At 37.4% G+C, this 24,592-nt stretch overlaps 1 protein-coding gene across 1 annotated transcript in view; it reads left to right on the top strand.

The window, feature by feature from the left end:
- The window catches only part of FSTL5 (follistatin like 5), an 858,755-nt gene that overhangs the window by 107,678 nt on the left and 726,485 nt on the right, over nucleotides 1-24,592 (top strand). The window lies entirely within an intron of this gene.

The following is a 24,592-nucleotide window of genomic DNA, read 5'->3' on the forward strand; positions in this document are numbered from 1 at the left end:
CAAGCTGGTAAGGTTATACTCAAAATTCTTCAAGCTAGGCTTCAGCAGGACATGAACAGAGAACTTCCAAATGTACAAGCTGGTTTTTGAAAAGACAAACGAATAAGATATTGAATTGACAACATTGATTGGATCATAAAGAAAGGAAGGGAATTCCAGAAAATCATCTGTTTCATTGACTACACTACAGTGTTTGACTGTATGGATCACAACAAACTGTGGAAAATTCTTGAAAAGATGGGAATACCAGACCACCTAACCTGTCTCACGGGAAACATGTATGTATGTAAAGAAACAACCGTTAGAATCAGTCACGAAACAACTGACTGGTTTCAAACTGAGAAAGGAGTATGACAAGGATTTATATAGTCACCCTGTTTATTTAACTTATGTGAAGAGCATAGCATATGAAATGTCAAGCTGGATGCATCACAAGCTGATATCAAGATTGCCAGAAGAGTATCAAAATCCTCAGATATGCAAATGATAGCATTCTAAGGGCAAAAAATGAAGAACTAAAGAGCCTTTTGATGAGGGTGAAAGAGGAGAGGAGGGTGAAAGAGGAGAGTGGCTTCAAATTCAACATCCAGAAAACTAAGATCATGGCATCTGGTCTGATCAGTTCAGTTCAGTTCAGTCGCTCAGTCATGTCCAGCTCTTTGTGATCCCATGAATTGCAGCACGCCAGGCCTCCCTGTCCATCACCAACTCCCAGAGTTCACCCAAACCCATGTCCATCGAGTCGGTGATGCCATCCAGCCATCTCATCCTCTGTCATCCCCTTCTCCTCCTGCCCCCAATACCTCCCAGCATCAGAATCTTTTCTAATGAGTCAACACTTCACATGAGGTGGCCAAAGTACTGGAGTTTCAGCTTTAGCATCAGTCCTTCCAATGAACACCCAGGACTGATCTCCTTTAGAATGTGTTTGTTGGATCTCTTTGCAGTCCAAGGGACTCTCAAGAGTCTTCTCCAATACCACGGTTCAAAAGCATCAATTCTTCGGCGCTCAGCTTTCTTCACAGTCCAACTCTCACATCCATACACGACCACTGGAAAAACCATAACCTTGACTAGATGGACCTTTGTTGGCAAAGTAACGTCTCTGCTTTTGAATATGCTATCTAGGTTGCTCATAACTTTCCTTTCAAGGAGTAAGTGTCTTTTAATTTCATGGCTGCAGTCACCATCTGCAGTGATTTTGGAGCCCCCAAAAATAAAGTCTGACACGGTTTCCACTGTTTCCCCATCTATTTCCCATGAAGTGATAGGACCAGATTCCATAATCTTCGTTTTCTGAATGTTGAGCTTTAAGCCAACTTTTTCACTCTCCTCTCTCACTTTCATCAAGAGGCTTTTTAGTTTCTCTTCACTTTCTGCCATAAGGGTGGTGTCATCTGCACATCTGAGGTTATTGATATTTCTCCTGGCAATCTTGATTCCAGCTTGTGTTTCTTCCAGCCCAGCGTTTCTCATGATGTATTCTGCATAGAATTGAAATAAGCAGGGGACAACATACAGCCTTGACGTACTCCTTTTCCTATTTGGAACCAGTCTGTTGTTCATGTCCAGTTCTAACTGTTTCTTCCTGACCTGCATATAGGTTTCTCAAGAGGCAGGTCAGGTGGAAGGGGGGAAAGGGGAAGGAAAGACAGATTTAGTTTTCTTGGGCTCCTAAATCACTGCAGATGTTGACTGTAGTCATGCAATTAAAAGATGCTTCCTCCTTGGAATAAAAACTATGACAAACCTTGACAGTGTATTAAAAAGAAGAGACATCACTTTGCTGACAAAGGCCACTATAGTCAAAGCTAGTTTTCTTCAGTAGCTATGTATGGATGTGAGTGTTGGACCATAACAAAGGCTGAACCCTAAAGAATAGATATATTTGAATTGTGGTTCTGAAGAAGACTATTGAGAGTTCCTTGGACACCAAGGAGATCAAACCAGTCAATCTTTTCTTAACAATGAATGAATTAATTTTTTTTAGAGGCTAATTACTTTATAATATTGTATTGGTTTTGCCATACATTGGGGGTGGGGGTTTCAGGATGGGGAACATATGCACACCTGTAGCAGATTCATGTCAAACCAGTCAATCTTAAAGGAAATCAACCCTGAGTATTCTTTGGAAGGACTGATGCTGAAGCTGACACTCCAATACTTCGGCCATCTAATGCCAGAGTAGACTCATTGGAAATGACCCTGATTCTGGGGAAGATGAAAACAAAAGGAGAAATGGGCAGCAGAGGATGGGATAGATAGCATCATGGAATCAAAGGAAATTAATTTAGGTGAACTCTGGGAGATTGTGGATGACAGAGGAGCCTGAGGTACTGCAGTTAATGGGGTAGCAGAGTCACACATGACTTAGAGACCAAACAACAAAAAGTTACTTGAATTTTTGAATTATGAAGGATATATGTGTTATATAAAAATAATTTATAACTCTATGATATTATACTCAGTGACTTCTATGAGACAAATTACACATATTTTTTTTTTTCCTAACTGCGATGGATTAGTTAATTTGGAGTTATACATATTATGTCAAGCATCAAATAATATCCCTTCTAAATATTGCAAAGCTGTATTTCATAGTTTTAATTCACTTGCTGTTGCTTATTCGATTAGTTCTGTCTGACCTTTTTGGGATTGTAGCCCACCAGACTCTTCTATCCATGGAATTTCTGAGGTAAGAATATTGGGGTGGGTTGCCATTTCCTTCTCCAGAGGATCTTCCTGACTCGGGTTGCCCTTCTGCTTCTGTATTGGCAGGCAGAGTCTTTACCACTGAGCCACCAAGGAAGCCCCTTTTAACTCATTATATATTTAATAATAATTACTTAGATAAAAGATGTAAATGTTTTGTCTGTAAAATAATGCATATCATTCTGCTATAATTACTATTATTGTTTCTTAAACTGGTAAATGAATTCCTCATCCACTGAACATTGGAAAACAGGAAGAAACTCTTTTCACATATGCAATGCTATATTGTGAAATTTTCACATAATCATTTAGTGATGCTTACTTTGTTTTATTAAGGATTTTCATTGTATTAGACCAAAGGTCTATTTTCCCCCATCAGCCAACTGTCAGTCAGTAATGGCTGTTATCATTTGAAGACTAGAGTTAAGAGAACACATTCTAAGAAGCATTGATTTATATAGCACATTTCAGGACATATCATGGAGTTTAAGCTCAGCATACTTCAGCTCAATTATTTAGCCCCTACTTAAGGACTCTTAATCTCCTTTTCTTACCTGTAATGTATGTATAATATACCACATAGTGCTGTTTTAAGCATTAAATAGGATAAAGTATAGAACCTTCTGAATGGAATGAAAAGCTCTTGATTTATGTGAGTTTTTACTTCAATGTTTTGAAATGTCTATAATCATTTTTTAATCCAATAATGGTAGATACATATATGAAAAAAATAAGCTTCAATTCAATTGCATGAGATGCTAAGATTAGAGGTCAAGACACATTAAATTTACTTTGCTTCATTTTTTTACACAATTCTAAATTATAATCCATAGATTCCTCATATTTGAGACATCTGACCTACTGCTATAAAATAATCTCTAGTGTCATGTAATATTTATCAGGTTCCTACCATGAAATATTCAGCTCCATGGACTGGAGCTTTGAACATAAACATGTATACAATATAACTTATATAGAAGATTATTCTTTAGAAAGTAAAGTATTATTCTCTAAAAGTATTAATTTAATATCTTAATAGGTTATACTAAGTGTGAAGAAATCTATTAGAAATTTTCAAAAACCCACTGATTTTTAACCCGCTGATCTATAAGTTAACTATTGCTTCATTTAGAACGTGTTGCTTTAGGTCACAAAGTTTATGGTAATGTTAACCTGCTTAAAGAATTTAGAAAAGAAGACATAAGTTCAGCTGCATTTGACAATGAATATTATTTCAAGAAATATTTATGAATTTAAACATTTATGAAACACAGTCAGGTGCAAGGGAAATTAAGGATAAAATTTTGAAGCAAGTGATGCTGGCCTGAGTTTGAGCGATACAACCTAGGACAGATAAATACAGTCACCATAAAAAAGGTGATGGATTCTTTGTAAGAAAAGGCCAGATTGCTTACAAGCATGGGTGTAAGGTGCAGTGTATTGAGGGGCAGTCTAGGAATGGAGACCCATCTTTTCATAGGGAGAGAAGATCTTGTCTTAGAAGAACAGCTGAGGAGAAGAGAGGTGAAGAATGAGGCACCAGTACTCCAGGTCTTAGTGAATTACGCACGTTTACATATCAATCGAGGCTGATGAGAAGCAAACAAGAAATCAGTATAGAGAGGAGTGGATTCATAGAGTAATCTCAAACTAGGAAAACATCAGTAGCAAACTGGATGGCAGGAATAATACTTGTGTGATGAGATTGCCAGGATAGACAGAAGGCTGATGTTGATTAAAAAGTACAGCATTGAGAAATATTGGATACGAGCTAAGCAGTTTTCTAATTTGACAAGTGGCAAGTTTTTCTTCCATTTTATGAAATTATCATTCCATGTTTTCCCTTTCAACAAACAGAACAAAAACCTGAGAACCAACAGCATGTTGATTGCAAAATCAGTTTTGCTTGGTGGTTTAACATTCTGACCCTAGAACCAGAAGTTTCAATCCCAAGTCTACCACTATGAAAAATGACCTGACCTTGGTGGACTAACGTCCCCACCTGTAAATGTGGGTAATGATGTTGCCTTTTTGATAGGTTTGTTTTAGTGGTTAAACAAGTTATTATGTATAGAGCACTTATCAAAATAAGCATGAGATTCTACCCTCTTCAAAACCTACAAGTGAGCCTCAAGGTTTTCTGGACTCTGGCAAAAGACAGGAGGCTCCCTTGTCAGAGGCTGTTTCTCACAGCCACAGCAGTAGTCAGAGCACCAACACTTGTGCTGGTCCCCAGGGCAAGAAGGAGGCATGATGCCTATACACACAATGGTTTGTGTTATAGAAGCAGACCACTCCCTCTGCTTTCCCAGCTCAGGAAACTCAAATATTTTATAATGGATAGGAAGCACACTTGACATCGGGCTGCAGAGAGACCTTTTATTACACTTGACAAGTTAAGTATCCTTCTCCTATTTCCAAAGGGAGTTGCTCTTTCTATTTTCTAAAGATACCTGCTATACAAAATCCCTGAAAAGTTTGGAGTAGAATATAGTCAGTATTTCTTCTTTCAAGACATGCAGAAATGCAAGACCAGTAGTGAATTGTCTTTAAGAGCACTTAGAGCAGTAGGGTCACAGGAAACCTACTCCATCAGTCAGTCAGTCAGTTCAGTTGCTCAGCTGTGTCTGACTCTTTGCGACTCCATGGACTACAGCACGCCAGGCTTCCCTGTCCGTCACCAACTTCCGGAGATTACTCAAACTCATGTCCATTGAGTAGGTGATGCCATCCAACCACCTCATCCTCTGTTGTCCCCTTCTCCCCCTGCCTTCAATCTTTCCCAGCATCAGGGTCTTTTCAAATGAGTCAATTCTTCCCATCAAGTAGCCAAAGTATTGGAGTTTCAGCTTCAGCATCAGTGCTTCCAATGAATATTCAGTATGATTTCCTTTAGGATGGACTGGTTGGATCTCCTTACTGTCTGAGGGACTCTCAGGAGTCTTTAACACCACAGTTCAAAAGCATCAATTCTTCAACACTCAACTTTCTTTATAAATGCCACCACCGACACCACCAACATCATTCAGGGAGTAGTTCTTTTGTTACCATTTTCTTTTCTTTTCTTTTCTTTTTTGGTTACCCTCTGGGGTGCAAGTGAATGTAGATAGATGCATGCATGTCTGTACATGCTAAGTCGCTTCAGCCATGTCTGACTCTTTGAGACCCCATGGACTGTAGCCTGCCAGGCTAATCTGTCCTTGGGATTCTCCAGGCAAGAATACTAGAGTGAGTTGTCATACCCTCCTCCAGAGGATCTTCCCAACCTGTGTCTCCTGCATTACATGCTGATTCTTTACCCATTGAGCCAACTGGGAAGCCCAAACAGATGCATTTGCTATTTGCTAAGTCGTTTCAGTCGTGTCTGACTCTGCGACCCCATAGACGGCAGCCCACCAGGCTCCCCCATCCCTGGGATTCTCCAGGCAAGAACACTGGAGTGGGTTGCCATTTCCTTCTCCAGTGCATGAAAGTGAAAAGGGAAAGTGAAGTCGCTCAGTCGTGTACAACTCTTAGCGACCCCATGGACTGTGGCCCACCAGGCTCCTCCATCCATGGGATTTTCCAGGCAAGAGTGCTAGAGTAGGGTGCCATTGCCTTCTCTGAAATACATACATAGAGAAACGCAAATAGTATTTTTCTCTCCACAATATTAATGTGTGGTTATTTTAAAAGTCAAACAAATTCAGAATGTGTTTTGCAGAAAGTTTTCACTTTTGTCTCAGATTCAAAGGATTTGATAACAAAATAAGCCACTTATTATATGCAAATAAATAATACCAGTATTTATTAGAGATTTATCTAGCTTAGTTTTCATATACTAACAGCAAAAGAAAAGAAAAATTGAAACAGCAGAGAATACATCACCAAATTGGGTTTTGACTAAGTACCAGACTCAAACAGTGCTCTGGAGTTCCAGTTGGGAAAAGGTCCCAGGCAGAGCATCTTCTCCATTGGTGAGACTTCAAAAATTTCAGTCTAGTTTCCTGCTTATAATTCCAGGACACAAATTGATATAGCCATCTATCTGTGAGCAAATTGAAACTCTGGTTTCACGTTAATGCTGTTTGTTTTGTTGAGTAAAACTTGGAATGTTGCTAAACCTGGGGCTTGGTTGACCAGAGGCCCTCCAGGAACTCAACCATTTCAAGATTCCTCCTCTGTCATGGTGCAGCAAGGCTTGTACTCACAACAAGAGGTCACTCACAGTCAGGGAAGCGTCCAGGCAGGTAAGAAGCAAGGTCAGAGGCCTGCTCTGCTGTGTCTCTGAAGCCTACACAAGACTTAATTTCCCTAACAGAATGTTAAAAATAATGATTATAGTAATTCACAATTTCTGTGTAATTATTAATAGTTTCAGGCCCTATGTTCTTATGGAATGTACTTCAGTTGCTTTATCTTGATGCATGTTTATATGTATATATGTTACACATACATATGCATATATGACTAGCTAACATTTATGAGTACTTTATTGCCAAGTTTTCTACTAAGTACTTTTCATATATTATCTTATATAATCCTCAGAAGAATATTATATACTAAAAAGAGGGTAAATTTTATTGCAATCTATTTATATAAAAATGACCATCAATCTAACATTTTGGTATATGTGAATTCAGAATTTTTTAATATATGTACATATTTCTGCAAAAACTTTCAGTACTCTTCTTTTGGAAGAGTTATTGTTCAAATGTTTGCAACCACTTAGTGCAGAATACTATAAATTGGCTCACTCAGCACCCAATAGCATGCTTTCTTTCTATAGGTTTTTTCTTTTTTTACAGAGTCTAGTAAATGAAAGGAGAAGGCAATGGCCCCCCACTCCAGTACTCTTGCCTGGAAAATCCCATGACGGAGGAGCCTCGTAGGCTGCAGTCCATGGGGTCGCGAAGAGTCAGACATGACTGAGCGACTTCCCTTTCACTTTTCACTTTCAAGCATTGAAGAAGGAAATGGCAACCCACTCCAATGTTCTTGCCTGGAGAATCCCAGGGATGGGGGAGCCTGGTGGGCTGCCGTCTATAGGGTCGCACAGAGTCGGACACGACTGAAGCGACTTAGCAGCAGCAGCAGTAGTAAATGAAAAGCTACATTTCCCAGATTGCCTTACAGTTAGCCTTCTGGATATGTTTGAGGTTTCTATGATCAGATTCAGGCAGTATGACATTTTATGAGATTCTTGTTGGAAAGTAAACACATTTGGGGGAAAATAAATTTTCCTTTCGCAGGTAATGGCAAAGGCAGTGTAGTTCTTAGCCCAGCAGCTAGGGTATTGGAGAAGACTCATGAGAATCCCTTGGACAACAAAGAGATCAAACCAGTCAATTTTATTTGAAACCAATCCTGAACATTCATTGGAAGGACTGACTGATGGCTGAGGCTTAACTTTAATACTTTGGCCACTTGATGCAAAGAACTGACTCTTTGGAAAAGACCCTGTTGCTGGGAAAGATTGAGGGCATGAGGAGAAGGGGACAACAGAGGATGAGATGGTTGGATAGCATCACCAACTCAATGAACATGAGTTTGAGCAAACTCTGGGAGATAGTGAAGGATAGGAAAGCCTGGGATTCTGCAGTCCATGTGATTGCAAACAGTCAGACATGATTTAGCAACTGAACAGCAACAACAAGCTAGAGTAATATCTTCCCTATTGGTTAGTCTTGATTATGGTAAAGGAAATAACCTTTTGATATTTCAGTTCTATGTGGATTCTAAAAAGTTATTTTTAACAGTTTATTATATAACCTTTATCTTTAAATCTGTGAACAATTTTCTATACTCTTTCTTAAATATATTTAACTTAAATTAGTGTATATTCTATTGCCTGTAACAAAGTGTCTTGATCAATGTGAAAGTCTATTGACTTAAAAAAAAGAAGCACCATCTAATAGCTTAGAGTTAGGATTTTTGGGCGGGCACTCTGAAGACTAAAGCCTGGGACACAGCCTCTCAGATAGCTCTGTGAGACTGCTTGAAAGAAGTAAAGGAGGAGTTGAGGTATATAGAAGTTTTTGCAACAAAGACAATGTGGTTGGAATATCAAAAGATCACTGATCAAACACTAATATCCCATTAATTTTTAATAAAAGTGTTTTAAGTTTCTCCTTAAAAGTGTTAGTATGGAGGATATTATATATAATTTTATATATTATATTAATTAATTAATATAATATTAATGAACAGCTACCCACTCCAGTATTCTTGCCTGGATAATTCCACAGACAGAGGAACCTTGCAGGCTACAGTCATTGAGGGCTCATAAAGAGTCAGACATGACTGTGACTAACCCTTTCACTTTGGGCTTCCCTGCTGGCTCAGATGGTAAAGAACCTGCCTGCAATGCAAGAGACACAGGTTTTATCCTCAGTCAGGAAGATCTCCTAGAGAAGGGAATGGCTACTCATTCCAGTATTCTTGCCTGGAGAATTCCATGGGTGGAGCAGCCTTGTGGTCTATAAGTCCATGGGGTTGCAACGAGTCAGACACGACAGTGCAACTAACTCCCCACCTCCTAATGCTATTTCATTGCACTAGGGGCTAGGATTTCAGCATATGAATTTGGAAGGGGTCACAAAAATTCAGAACATAGCACCATTTCAGCCGTTTGTCAAGTTTTAACTCCTTGATCAGAACTTGACTCTTGCCCACTTTGAAACTTTACAGACATTTAGAATATCTGTTAAAATTTATTATAGGCTCAGGTATTTTTAGATCATGTTTCGCTTTGCTAAGGGCTTCCCAGGTGGTGCAGTGGCAAAGAATCCCTGGTGACTCAGAAGGTAAAGCATCTGCCTACAGTGAAGGAAACTTGGGTTCAATTCCTGGGTCAGAAAGATCCCCTGGGGAAGGAAATAGCAACCCACTCCAGTACTCTTGCCTAGAAAATCCCATGGACGGAGAAGCCTGGTAGGTTACAGTCCATGGGGTTACAAAGAGTTGGACATGACTGAGCAACTTCACTTTCTTTTCTTTCTACCAATGCAGGAGATGCAAATTAGATCCTGGGTTAGGAAGATCCCCTGGATAGGAAATGGCAACTCACTCCATTAATCTTGCCTGAAGAATTCCATGTATAGAGGAGCCTGGTGGCCTACAGTCCATGGGGTCCTAAAGGACCCACTAATACATACACCCAATATGAAATGTTAATTTGCACACATATAAATATTATACATTATAAATTAGCTGATTTATGTGATAGATGATATATCATAAATATTATGTAAATAATATCATTAATACAATCACATTGATATATACGATTTATGTAAATAATATTAATATCAATAATATATTATCATAGATGTCATTTATTTTGTTTGTGTATTTGTTTTGTTTCATTTGTTGTAAAACTTTAGAAGGAGAGCTAATACATATCAATCTCTTACCATGTACCACTTATCTATTCATATATTGATTTCTTTAGCTTGTTATATCTATCAAAAGGCCCTGAGAAGTAGACACAAGTATACATGTAAGAAAAATGAATCTTGAAAATTAAATAACTGTTGAAAGATTATACAGCTAATTAATACTTAAAGATTCATTTAAAGTAAGCCTACTGCTTCTACTTAAATTTTTCTTACAGTTATCCTTAAACATCCCTCTATTTGCTAACCCACAGACTAGAGCCTGGCAGGCTCCTTTGTCCACGGAATTCTTCAGGCAAGAATAGTATAGTGGATGGCCATTCCTTCTCCAGGGGATCTTCCCGACCCAGGGATAGAACCTGAGTCTCATGCATTGCAGGCAGATTCTTTATCATCTGAGCCACCAGGGAAACCCTTAATAATTTCATTGCTTTTACTTAAGATTGTCATTCTTACAATTATCCTTAAGCATCCTTCTAAATGTGTAATAAGTCGAAATCTGAGAATGTGTTCATCGTCTGAAACTGCAGAGTAATCAATATAAACTACATTATGCCACTGTTAGATGGAAAAGCCCTATCCCCTCAAAAATTGAATACATAGGTTATTTAGATGTCAAAATTCAGGTGCTTTATAGCCAATAATAAATGTAAGCAGATTGAACTAGTTAGATAGGAGAAGTTTAAATTTTACCACACACTAAAAAAAATTGTTCTGTGATTTAAACAAGTGAAAAATTAATTTTATTTACTTAAAATTCAATTAAAATAAATAAGATTAAAATATTAAATAAAATATTAAATTATCTCTTATAAGAAGTCTAATTAAGCAATAGTCATTGGGTCAATCAGCAAAAAGCACATGATATACATGTGTTGAAAAAACAGTTTTTATTTGAAATGCTTTTTTGTTTGTTCTTTGAGTTGTTGTTGTTTAAATTGAGTGTGAAGTGACTTAATCCTCTTCTGCATGGTTAAGCAGAATCAGATCATTTTGCTGTGTGATCAAGAGTCAGATGCATGGGTTGGATCCTGGCTTAGGCATTCATTTGTCATGAGACTGCAGACAAGCCACCTCATTATCCTAAGCCTCAACCTTCTTGGCCCTAAATGACAGACAACCAATAGCACACACTTGTTTTGCCGTGAGCATTAGCTATGATTGCTTATAGAAGTTTTTGGAACTGTTTCAGTACACAGTTAATACTCAATAACTGTTGGCTGAAATACTATTATTATAATTTATTGAGTGATTCACCATATGAACTAAGTTTTAGAGAATTGTTTAAGAGCTATATATCATGAGTTACCTTGAGTGGGAGCAGAAAATATCTGTTGTAAGGAGCATCAGTATTGTTCACAAACCTGAACTTAATCATTTATTTTTCTAGACACTGGATTAATTTTGACTAAAAAGATGTGCTTTCAATCTGTACTTTCAATAACTTAAGTAATTAGTTTTACTTGCAGTTTGAGTTTATCCATAAAACTTGTTTCCCATGACCCTGGTTACATAAGAGATTAATATACAGTGTTATTTATTCAAGCAAAATAAATCTGCTTAAATTCCATATTTTAAAATTTTTCTTTATATTTTCTCACTTATAATTTGGCAATTTTTAAAAGGTTTTTACTGGTAGGACTGAATAAGATAATGAATCTAATAATATATGTGAAAAGTACTTAGCATATTACCTGGGATCTTATAGGCACTGAATTAACAGTTATTAAATATAAATCAAATTACAGTTTATAAGTACAGGTAGATATGTGCATGTACATATGTTCATATTATATATAGTATTAAATATCATATGCAATTCACAGTAATTTCTCTAAGCTTATTTATAAATAAAATATATTAAAAATAAATCCATATATCTTTATACCTACATAGATAAATAAAAATATAAAATAAAATCACTTCTCACTTTTCAGTTCAGTCTCTCAGTCATGTCTGACTCTTTGCAACCCCGTGAATCACAGCATGCCAGGCCTCCCTGTCCATCACCATCTCCCGGAGTTCACTCAGACTCACGTCCATCGAGTCCGTGATGGCATCCAGCCATCTCATCCTCTGTCGTCCCCTTCTCCTCCTGCCCCCAATCCCTCCCAGCATCAGAGTCTTTTTCAATGAGTCAACCCTTCACATGAGGCGACCAAAGTACTGGAGCTTCAGCTTTAGCATCATTCCTTCCAAAGAAATCCCAGGGTTGATCTCCTTCAGAATGGACTGGTTGGATCTCCTTGCAGTCCAAGGGACTCTCAAGAGTCTTCTCCAACATCACAGTTCAAAAGCATCAATTCTTCGGTGCTCAGCCTTCTTCACAGTCCAACTCTCACATCCATACATGACTACAGGAAAAACCATAGCCTTGACTAGACGGACCTTAGTCGGCAAAGTAATGTCTCTGCTTTTGAATATACTATCTAGGTTGGTCATAACCTTTCTTCCAAGGTTCTTCTCACTTTTAGAGAAGCTATTATGTATTATCACACGCACACGCACACACACACACACATACACATACACACACAGAGTACTAGTTTCTTTACGGTTAAATTCAGGACTTACCCAGATTTATATTTCTCTTAAAACCCTGACAGTGTGTTCTTCATAAAATTAATTCAGAAAATATCTGTGAATAAGTGATGAATGCACTAGAAGATACATTCAGTTACAAATGTCAGTATACTTTCACATAAGAGCATTTAATGCAATCTATGATGAACTGTTTAGTCTATTTCTATACATCCTTTTTCAGATTCTTTTCCATTATAGGTTATTGTATAGTTCTCTGTGATATAGAGTAGGTCTTGCTGTTTATCTATTTTATGTTTAATAGTGTACATTTGTTAATCCCAAAATTCTAATTTATCCCTTCTCTCACTCTCTGTCCTTTGGTAACCATAAATTTATTTTCTGTGCCTGTGAATCTGTATTTGTTTCTATGTTTGTGAACCTTTATTTCTTTTGTAAATAATTTCATATTTTTAGGTGTTTGGATAAATGATTTTATGATATTTGTCTTTCTCTGTCTGACTTACTTCACTTAGTATGATGATCTCTAGGGCCATTCATGTTTCTGCAGATAACGATATTTCATTCTTTTTGGGGCTAACACTCCACTGTATGTATGTACCACATCTTTATTCATTCATCTGTTGATGGACACTTAGGTCGTTTTCATGTCTTGGCTATGGTAAACAGTGCTGTTATGAACATAGCAGTGGATGTATCTTTCTGAATTAGAGTTTTGGTATTTCCAAGATTTAAACACATTTTAAGCAAGCCCAATTGTAACATTTTTGGGTCCTGGACCAACAGTGCAAATAGAACACTTCACCCAGTACCCATACACTTCTCTTCTCTTACACCTACCTGCAAGACCCTTCCACTTGTTTACCTCTTTGGAAAATTAAGAAAAACAAGACAAACAGTCTGCCCTGGGCAGGTCCAGGATGCAAGATCAAGGTCATGGTTAAGGAATCTTAGAGACCAATCACCCTGTAAAAGGCCCAAAGTGTAGCAAGGGACCTTTGTTTGAACTTTAGCCAAGAGTGCTCCAGAGCATTCTCCAAAGCCAGGGGCTCAAGAGAGGAACCCAGATGCCTAGCCTCAGTCAATATTGCTTGAGTGAGTGTGATGAGCTGGAAAATACCACTTAAGGAAGCTACAATGAGTAGGCAGATTTGCATTAAGAGAAGCTAAGAAAAGGGGATTATATTTAGAAAAACAATGGTTTTACATGAGATACAACCATGTTTTGAAAAACTTGAATTTCATGAACTTTTCAAATCTTTATATATTAAAGTGTCATCCACCAGTGTCTCTTCTCTAAAATATTCTGCAGTTATTGCTGACCCCACCCTCTGTTGAGCCAGTGATGCTGACTTAGTAAGTGTCCTGTTTGAAGTCTGGAAATAAACAAACACTTAAAAACTTCAGAAAACCAGGTGCCTTACAGCAGATTTCTGGTACAGATATTCTAAGATTTGCCTGTTTCAAATTGCTCTTCAAAATGACCATGGAAATTATATACTGCATCTCAGTGCCTCCCCTGCATGTTCAACACAGACATGGTTGTGTCTTCGGTAATTGATATTTTTTATAATGATTTTAGTATGATGTAACAGATTTTGAAAATATCAGGAGACTGTTTGTTACAGAAAAAGTTTCACTTTCATTTTATGGCTCTGAACCTTCAGTGAACTGATCTGGGGGGGAAAAAAAAAACAAGAACAAGGTCAAATAGAGATTGAAAGATGTTGTAGAGAGTTATGCTATTGTCTGGTCATTCTGGAAAAAAAAAAGCTGGCAGATAATCTACAAGATGATAGCATCCAACCCATCTGGTGTGTGATCTGTGCACCACAGGTCCTATGATCAAAATCACAGTGGGAGGAACTCATATGGGGTAACTACACAGGCACCTGCATAAACTGATTTGAAGTGAGATTTACTAGAGCATAAGAATGGAGAGAAGGTCCACCCTCTCCATCTAGGTTTTTTAAAACTGACTTTTAAACCATTTAGGTAAATTACTAAGTCTATGTTCAATCAGTAATATGAGTATCATCCTTGGAATTTATTAGCACAGTTAAAAGACTTAATGAAGTTGCAAACTCAGCATCTATCAGACCTATTAATGTTTGGATGGCTAATGTAGACGTTGCCCCAGAAGATGCTGAAATGGATCAGAAAGAACAGTTTCACCTCTAAGACTACTCCCTCCAAATCTGAAAATCCATCCCAATTCTTTTTCACTTCTCAACTTAAGCAGAGCCATGTTATGAACTATATTTCATCCAAAGTTCCATATTGAGATTATACAACTTTTGAGACACACTCTAAAAATGCCGAGAAGATAGAAATAACTCAAATACAATTATGGACCTCAAATACAGTTATAGATTCTTATTTGAAGCTTGAGGAAGTCATTAAAGAAATTTAATCAGAAGAATAAATCCCCATGTCTGTTAAAACTCCAAAGACACTGGAGGCCAAAGGGATTAAAACTCAAAATCAAATATGCAGCTCCTTTAAATCTAAAGAAAATAGAATTTCCCCCATTTATTTTCCTGATCAATTTGAGTCTGGCTTGAACACAGCCTTTCTTTGCAGCAGCAGCCTGGGTATCCATAACCATGGGATTGGGGTGGTTCTCCCCAAAATCAGAATATTCATTAGATCTGTATCAAGTCTCATGTGCTGCTCTTTTAGAGAGTCCTAAGATTATCAACAACTGGATTCTCATCCAAGAGATTTCATAAAGAAGCTCATGTCTGGAACCCAAAGTTATTCCATTCATAATGATGTTTTCAGAACCTAGGATTCAGGTTTTGGCAAAGACCAAAATAGAACCTCAGTGTTATCTGAGGAAAGGAAGAAACGGAGTGAAAATGGGCTTTTTTCAGCCACTCCAAGACATCTGTTAGTCCATAAACTTTGAAGGTAATTTCAACCAGAAGACTTTTATCAAGAAGTTAATTATGGTGCAGCATTTACCATATCTGGAGAAAAGTAGTGGTATTGGAGGACTCTTGAGAGTCCTTTGGACTGCAAGGAGATCCAACCAGTCCATCCTAAAGGAGATCAGTCCTGGGTGTACATTGGAAGGACTGATGCTGAAGCTGAAACTCCAATATTTTGGCCACCTCATGTGAAGAATTGACTCATTGGAAAAGACCCTGATGCTGGGAGGGATTGGGGGCAGGAGGAGAAGGGGACGACCGAGGACGAGATGGCTGGATGGCATCACCGACTCAATGGACATGAGTTTGAGTGAACTCCGGGAGTTGGTGATGAACAGGGAGGCCTGGCGTGCTGTGATTCATGGGGTCCCAAAGAGTCGACGCGACTGAGCGACTGAACTGAACTGAACTGACCTGAATCTCTTATGAACATTCTGCTTTCTTACATAATGACTGTTGTGACATGACCAACTTCTTTTAGAGTCTGGAAATGTATAATAAAACGGTTTTGGCAACTGTTAATTTGTGCAGTTTTTTTTTTTTTCTCATCCAGCATATTAAAAAATCTTTTCATTTCCTCTCTTAACTGAATTTCCCCTAAAAGCAAATCCTTTGGAAAGACTTGTGTGTTGATGTTTTATGGTGAACATATCCTGAGGAAAAGAGTAATATAAAAAGAAAGAGAGTATTGGAGAATCATGGATGCAGTGCTCTTAAAAGCTGCCCTTTGTGACAAGCAGGTTAGTTGGTCTCACAGAATGTTTCTAGAGAAACAGTATGAAGCTTCTCCACCTAAGAATGGTCCATCTGTAAGAAAGAAGGGAGAATAATTTATCTGAATTCCCTGATAATCTCCATATCTGTATATTGAACTTGGCAGAAAACCACTAGGGTCATGCAGGCACACATGCTGAGCTGCATCTGAGGCCTTCCTTTGCAGTGTGTGAAATATGAAATGAATGTAGGAGGTGAGAGTCACTGAGTCTAACTGAAGGCATGGCAACTGGCTCCATGACTCAGGAAATAGCTAAGCGGTTTGAATCATTTATTCAAGAAACAAATCAAGTAGACAAATTGGAAGTAATGAGTAAAATTGAATCCAGGACTCTGCCTTTTACCTTGAGCCTGGTGTTTGTGGGTGACCAATGACCCTATGAAGGTGATTCTTTTCACTGGACAAGCCTCCATCCTTTCTTGGGCACTAACATTTACAGCGTCCGGCCATATGAAAGGCTCATTGCAGTGCCTGTTACTGCCTCTTGGAGAAGGTGTTACTCTTCTTGTGGTTCTAACATCCTTCTGAGATTTCTGAATTTCACCTGACATGAATGCTTCAGACAGTTTGTACTAAGGACACAGTGCAAGCCAAGAAATTTTCAAATCGCTATACTCCTCATTTTTGAAAGTTTTAGACATCTTTATTATTATAGTTGATTGACAATATTATATTTAGTTTTGGGTGTACACCCTAGTCATTAAATATTTTTTGTAGATAATATGGTATTCTTTGTGGTGTACATTATATCCTTGTAACTTATTTGTTGTATGCATAGTAGTTTGTACCTCTTAATCGTCTACTTCTACTTTGCCCCTCCCCATTCCTTCTATCTGCAAATAACCTCTAGTTTATTCTGTGTTTCTGTATTAGCCTGTTTTTCTTTCATTAAATTAATTTACTTGTTTTATTTTTTAGATTCCACTTATAAGTGAAAACATACCATATTTGTCTTTCTCTGACTTAACTTATTTCATTCAGCATGATACTCTCCAGGTCCATCCATGCTGCTGCAAATGGCAAAATTCCATTCTTTTCTATGATTGAGTAGTAATAGACCACATCTTCTTTATGGATCTTGAGTGGTCTTTCTAGCAGACATTTTTCATGCAATAGTGAAAGACACCTTCTGCTGTTTTATTTTTCTACTCTTTTTAGAAAAGCCATTGTGACCTATTTTTAAGGTTGGTCTCTTCCCTTCTCCACTGTGTAAAGAGATAGTAGTTTCCTGGATCCAAATGCCTTGGTCCTTTTACCATCCTTGTTTTTCTACCCAGAGAATTTTTCTTAAGATCTTAGCTTGTTTGTTCTAAACCTACCAAATGCATTCACTGTTCAAACAAACCTTGTACACCTTCATATTCTTGGCTTGGACCATCCCCCCCTCCAGGAGATACGGCTATCCAACCACAGCATGGTCTGTATTTATCTTCATCCCATCTGCCTTCCTGTTTGTGCCTCTTTTTTGCTATGCCTTCTTTTATTGTCTCAGTTCCACACATTTATCAAAAATGTTCTCTCAAAGCACAGCAAATTCCTGGGTAGCTGGCTAAATGTCACATCATTACCTAACATTGTTTATTACTTTTCAAATCTCGGACTAACTCCATGACTTCATGCTTATTTCTCCCACAGTTTCCTCTTTAGCCTTGAATGTAAGATGACATTTGAAGCATCACACCTCAACCTGAAAATAATAATTTTAAAACTGAACTTCTTTAGTGTTATGCAGTATACTTGGAATCCAGCTGTCTTGCATTGCAAAAAGTCATTCCCTGTAGACAAGCTAGAAATCATTGTACAAATGGGAATGACTGCTCTGCTCTGTAAAGGTTAAATGGCAGGTGTATAGAAAGATTCCCTTTTCTGGGCAATTGAGCCCTTGCCTCAGTTGCATATGATTATTTGCACCTCTTTAGCCTATGACAGCATCTACCAAGGCACTGCTATCTTCATACAGGCACAAAGGGCATTGCGATCAAGCTGCCATGGACACTTAGAGCCAGGATGCACTTTTATCCCCCACATGCAGTATCCTTTGGTTGGTGAAATCTGTGGGGCATTCCAAGATGCCCAGTGTCTTTATCAAGGTCCATGCTTCTTTACTTAAGACATGCTATTTGCACGTATGTTGTTTTTGTTATTTTTTATTGAAGTATAGTTGATTTACAAAGGTGTATTAGTTTCAAGTGTACAGCAAAGTGATTCAGTTACTCTTTGCAATCCATGGACTGTAGCCCACCAGGCTCTTCTGTCTGCGGAATTCTCCAGGGAAGGATACTAGAGTGGGTCACCACTCCTTTTTTAGGGGGTCTTCCCATCACAGGGATCTAACCCAGGTCTTCTGCATTGCAGGCAGATTCTTTACTGTCTGAGTCACCAGGGAAGCCCTATACATATACATGTATATGTGTGTGTGTGTATTCTTTTTCAGATTATCTTCCATTATAGGCTATTGCAAGATATTGAATATAGTTAACCGTGCTACACAGTAGATCTTGTTGATTATCTATTCTACATATAGTAGTATATATGTCAATCCCAAACCCCTAATTTGTCTCTCCCAGACCCTGTGGGTAAGTCTTTATATTTCTTTTAAAAGTTTCCCATGGACATCCTTCATAATCTACAATGACCAGCCCCAGCAGAAATATAAATCACAAATGTCTTATTTAAGGCTGTTGACAACTTAAAATTCATTTATCTAATCTAATCTAAGCCTCTACAAAAATGAACGTAAGAAACACAAAACTCATGTTGACTAGTGCTTGAAATAGAGCATTAGTGCTCAATTTGCAGGTTGCACAATCAGCCCGACTTGCAAAGCCTAAATCACAGATAGTAAATAATCTTGCCCCCCAAAAGAAGATCTAAGCAGAACGAGTTCAGCTTTTTCTCAAATTCAACTGTCCCACGAGTCCTGCTTTCTCTTAAGGGACAGAGGCAAGAAAACAGAAACAAACCAGGATTAGTATGTGTTATGTTAATAAAATTACTCCCTGAGAAAGGGACCTCAGGGGAGGAATAACCTTTCACCTCCTCATCTCCATCCTCTGGTCCTCAGCACTTTCTTCCTCCAAATCTCAGAGGAACAGACTGAATAATGAAGTGGTCCCAGGGAATGTTTGAACTATAATTGACTTTTGTGAAACTGTTCTGAGAGATTACAATTTTAGGAAAAGCATTTCATAATAATAGGTAATTAAATATTCTAGTAAAATATAATATCACACAGAAGACTGGGATGAAAACATGATTCCCCATCCATTCTAAGTCATCAATTTAATATTAATAATAGGTAAGATATTTCATATTCATTTGAAATACAGGACTGGACAAGGTCGGTTTTCATTCCAATCCCAAAGGCAATGCCAAAGAATGCTCAAACTACCACACAATTGCACTCATCTCACACGTCAGTAAAGTAATGCTCAAAATTCTCCAAACCAGGCTTCAGCAATACATGAACTGTGAACTTCCTGATGTTCAAGCTGGTTTTAGGAAAGTCAGAGGAACCAGAGATCAAATTGCCAACATCCGCTGAATCATGGAAAAAGCAAGAGAGTTCCAGAAAAACATCTATTTCTGCTTTATTGACTATGCCAAAGCCTTTGACTGTGTGGATCACAATAAACTGTGGAAAATTCTGAAAAAGATGGAAATACCAGACTGCCTGACCTGCCTCTTGAGAAACCTATATGCAGGTCAGGAAGCAACAGTTAGAACTGGACATGGAACAACTGAGTGGTTCCAAATAGGAAAAGGAGTAGGTCAAGGCTGTATATTGTCACCCTGCTTATTTAACTTCTATGCAGAGTACATCATGAGAAACGCTGGGCTGGATGAAGCACTAGCTGGAATCAAGATTGCTGGGAGAAATATCAATAACCTCAGATATGCAGATGACACCACCCTTATGGCAGAAAGTGAAGAGGAGCTAAAAAGCCTCTTAATGAAAGTGAAAGAGGAGAGTGAAAAAGTTGGCTTAAAGCTCAACATTCAGAAAATGAAGATTATGGCATCTGGTCCCATCACTTCATGGGAAATAGATGGGGAAACAGTGGAAACAGTGTCAGACTTTATCTTTTTGGGCTCCAAAATCACTGCAGATGGTGGTTGCAGCCATCAAATTAAAAGACGCTTACTCCTTGGAAGAGAAGTTTTGACCAACCTAGATAGCATATTAAAAAGCAGAGACATTACTTTGCCAACAAAGGTCTGTCTAGTCAAGGCTATGGTTTTTCCATTGGTCATGTATGGATGTAAGAGTTGGACTGTGAAGAAAGCTGAGCAGCAAAGAATTGATGCTTTTGAACTATGGTGTTGGAGAAGACTCTTGAGAGTCTCTTGAACTACAAGGAGATCCAACCAGTCCATTCTGAAGGAAATCAGCCCTGGGTGTTCTTTGGAAGGAAAGATGCTAAAGCTGAAACTCCAATACTTTGGCCACCTCATGTGAAGAGTTGACTCATTGGAAAAGACTCTGATGCTTAGAGGGATTGGGGGCAGGAGGAGAAGGGGACAACAGAGGATGAGATGGTTGGATGGCATCACTGACTCGATGGACAGGAGTTTGAGTGAACTCCGGGAGATGGTGATGGACAGAGAGGCTTGGCATGCTGCGACTCATGGGTTTGCAGAGTTGGACACGACTGAGTGACTGAACTGAAATGAACTGAATGAACTGAAATATGTTTGATATATTTAAAATTTCCCTATATACTTTAACTAAGAGTTAAACTTTTCAATGAAATTTTTAAGTTTTGTCAAAAGGGGATTTTTCTACCAAGATCTATTAGCAGGGTAGAGATTAAATTTTATATGCTTGGGACTGCTTCCTTTTAATTGATATTTTGCTAGTTTTTGTTGATTGAAGACATAATTTGAATTTTTTAAGTTTGATTGAAATTAAATTTGGATTATTTAAATTTTTAACTGTGATTTTCTCTTTTACTAATAATCCATGTTCATTTGAAGAATTTGTAATTCTGTTCCGATATCTCAGATTGAATCAAGGCAGGAGAATTTTGTTCTGATAATTGAAAGTGTTCAGATAATACTTATTAAAATTCTATATTTTCACTTCTGCAAAATCATCAAGATTTCTGTGGGTAGCCCGTATCTCTGAGTAAATCATATTTTTACTTTATCCTAACCTGAAAAGTAGTATTAGAGTTTATGTTTCATTTCAATCTGCTGGTGAGAGAATCATGTGCTGATATTCTAAACTGTTGGCCTAAAGCTTATTAAAATTCAGTACTTTTACCCCTGGCAAATCATTAAGTTTTCTGTGCATGTTCTTCAGGATAATATATGTTTTCCTTATCCTAACTGAAAAGATGGTATTGGAAGGTAATAGATTGAAGTGAAACATAAATTCCAATATCACCTTTTTGGTTAGGATAAGGAAAATATATATTCTTTTACTAACAAGAAAGAAATCATATATCTAAAGTCTGAGTTTTATTTAAGTGGCTCAATCATAAACTAACACTAACAACTTTTTGTTGTTGTTTTACCATATACTATTTTCCAAATATATTTTCTGCTTTGAAAATTATTCAATTCCTATGGACTCTATTCAGTATCATGGTTTTCTATTTTTGTGGTAAAAGTGTTAATTGCTCAGTCATTTCTGACTCTTTGCTTAACACCATGAATTGTAACCCACCACGTTCCTTTGTCCATGGAATTCTCCAGGCAAGAATACTGGAATGGGTAGTCATTCCCTTCTCCAGGGGATCTTCCTGACCCAGGGGTCGAACACGGGTCTCCTGCATTGCAGGCAGATTCTTTCCTCTCTGAGCTACCAGGAAAGCCCATTTTTGTGAGAGAATTTTTCAAATAACACAGTGGCAAAAACAATGAAATAGTCTCATGGCTCTGAGAAGGGATTGCCCAAGACTTAAAACTATTACATCAGTAAATATTATTTTAAAACTAAAAAAAAAAGAAAAGAAAAGAAATAGATACATATGTCATCTGCTAAGATCAAAAGTCAGTCCTTAGGGTATTTTGACTTTCTGATAGCCAACCTGCAAGTTGTATATCAACATATGGAAGGCCCTAGGCAATACAATCCTGGCATCACACATGGATTTAGAATCTATATGTGTATTAAACATCAGAGTATATGAAAATATTACCCTAGATACATCAAAGATGCAAACTCATGAACTATTTTACCTGTCTTCTAGAAGCTTGTCATCTACCAGATAAGTCAAAAATACACATACACAGGGGGAAGAAATATCATAATAGAATAAACAGGACTGTAGAGAGAAATAACAAATAGCAGATTTTAAGAAGGCTTTTGGAAGAGTAAAATTTGATGCAGTGCTTGAAAAACGCTGAAGGCTTGAGAAGCATTCAAAAAAGGGACCCACTTTTCAAGCAAACAGCACAACTTACAGTAAATATAAGTTAAGAAAGTAGAAAGACAAGCACGGGTTCACCGAGAGAGCTATAGGGAGAGAAGGATGGCAACAACGAAGGAATTATATCTCCAGATTTTCAGGGAACTATGATTTTTTAAAAATATTCTGTCCTGCTGTTAGCCCATATGTCAACCACATGTTCTGATTTTACTTTGGAAATCTGGTCTCTGGACTAGGAGCCAGTTTGGGGGAGACTACTCCAGAAAAAGTCAAGTCAGATCTTTGGCATGTAACTCAGGTATGTCAGCCTGAGGATGGAAATCTGAAATGTTCAATGATTAAAAAGAAATCATCAGCAGAAGAGTGGCATTGAATATCTATCTGGCTTGAGAGTTCTAGGCATCATTGGCCCCTACTTCTCACTGTCATGAATACTTCATAACATGAAAACCACGAAAGAAGTCAGTGAAACAGATGTGTTCTTTCTTCCTGGGGGGATATATAAACTGTTCTGGTGTTTCTGACTTTTATTGTACTATATAGAATTGCTTAAAATGTAATTAGCCTAAACAGGGAGTTACCATATGGTCTAACAAAGCAATTCTTGGGTATATATCCAAGAGAAATAAAAATGTACACCAAATGCCCATCAACTGAGGCACAGCTGAACAGATTTGGTATAAGTCTCTAGAATAGTATTCTGTAATAAAAAAGGAATGGATTACCAGTACATACTATAATATGGATGGATGAATCCTAACAATATTATACTAATAAAAGAAGCTATACGCAAAAAGTTTATATGGTTGCATTTATATGAGATGGCCAGATTGGCAAATTCTAAATATAGAAAGAATACTAGTGGTTGGCAAGACAGGAAGGGTAAGGAGAAAGATGAAGAATGACTGCCAATGAATGTGTGACTTCTTTTTGGAGTGAGGAAAATATTCTAAAGTTAGATTATAGTGATTTTTGTACAACCTTGTGACTACAATAAATTGTGCAATTTAAGTGGCGGGCTGTATGGTATATGAATTGTTACTCACATGTTCCTCTTTCATTTTTCTTCCTGACAATGACAAGCATATGTGATGTAATATGTTATTCATATTGTTATTCAGGCCTATATATCCTATTTAATTTGCCTACGACCTTTAGAAATAATGCAACACCAGGGTGTTTTGACAAATTTAGAATTTTATAGGTTTACAAGTGCATTAGAAAATGAAAGAAAAATATTTGAAATATATTGCATGATTCAACCTTGTTATCTTGAAATTGTGTTGTCTGCTAACTGCTAAGTTTAGTGTGTTGAACTCTATAAAAAGCAAATTAACCTACGAGTAGGAACAAAGCATCAAGAAATGATTCAGAATCTCACTACTTATGCTTATATTCTGTACCAGTAAAAATGATATGAAAATCATCAAAAGATGCAACGGGTTCAATATCTTAAAACAAAGCAAAATAAACAAAAAACACCAGAAAAACTGTTCAAAGTTTCACATCAAAAACAAAACATCAAAAATAGAATGCTACTTTTCATCTTTATGGGCTGCTACTACTATACCTAATTTATAGAAAACTGGTCAGAAATATGTTGAGTTGAAGGATTATTTATGTAATATACATAGGAAGAAACACAAAATACTAAATGATATTGAAATTTTTGTGCACACACAGAATAATGGAAGAATAAAGTAATAATCCTTATTTTCTGTGTATAGCAGTTTTATGATTTTTATTTTTATACCACCTATTACCTTCAAGTCTGTGAGTTAATGCTTTTAAGTATTATTAATTATATATTAAGATATATTATTTTCTCTTTTATTGTCTACTGGTAATTTAAAGGGCAATCAGAGCTCATATAACCTT

Source organism: Budorcas taxicolor, chromosome 17 (assembly GCF_023091745.1).
Source record: "Budorcas taxicolor isolate Tak-1 chromosome 17, Takin1.1, whole genome shotgun sequence".
NCBI lineage: Eukaryota > Metazoa > Chordata > Mammalia > Artiodactyla > Bovidae > Budorcas > Budorcas taxicolor.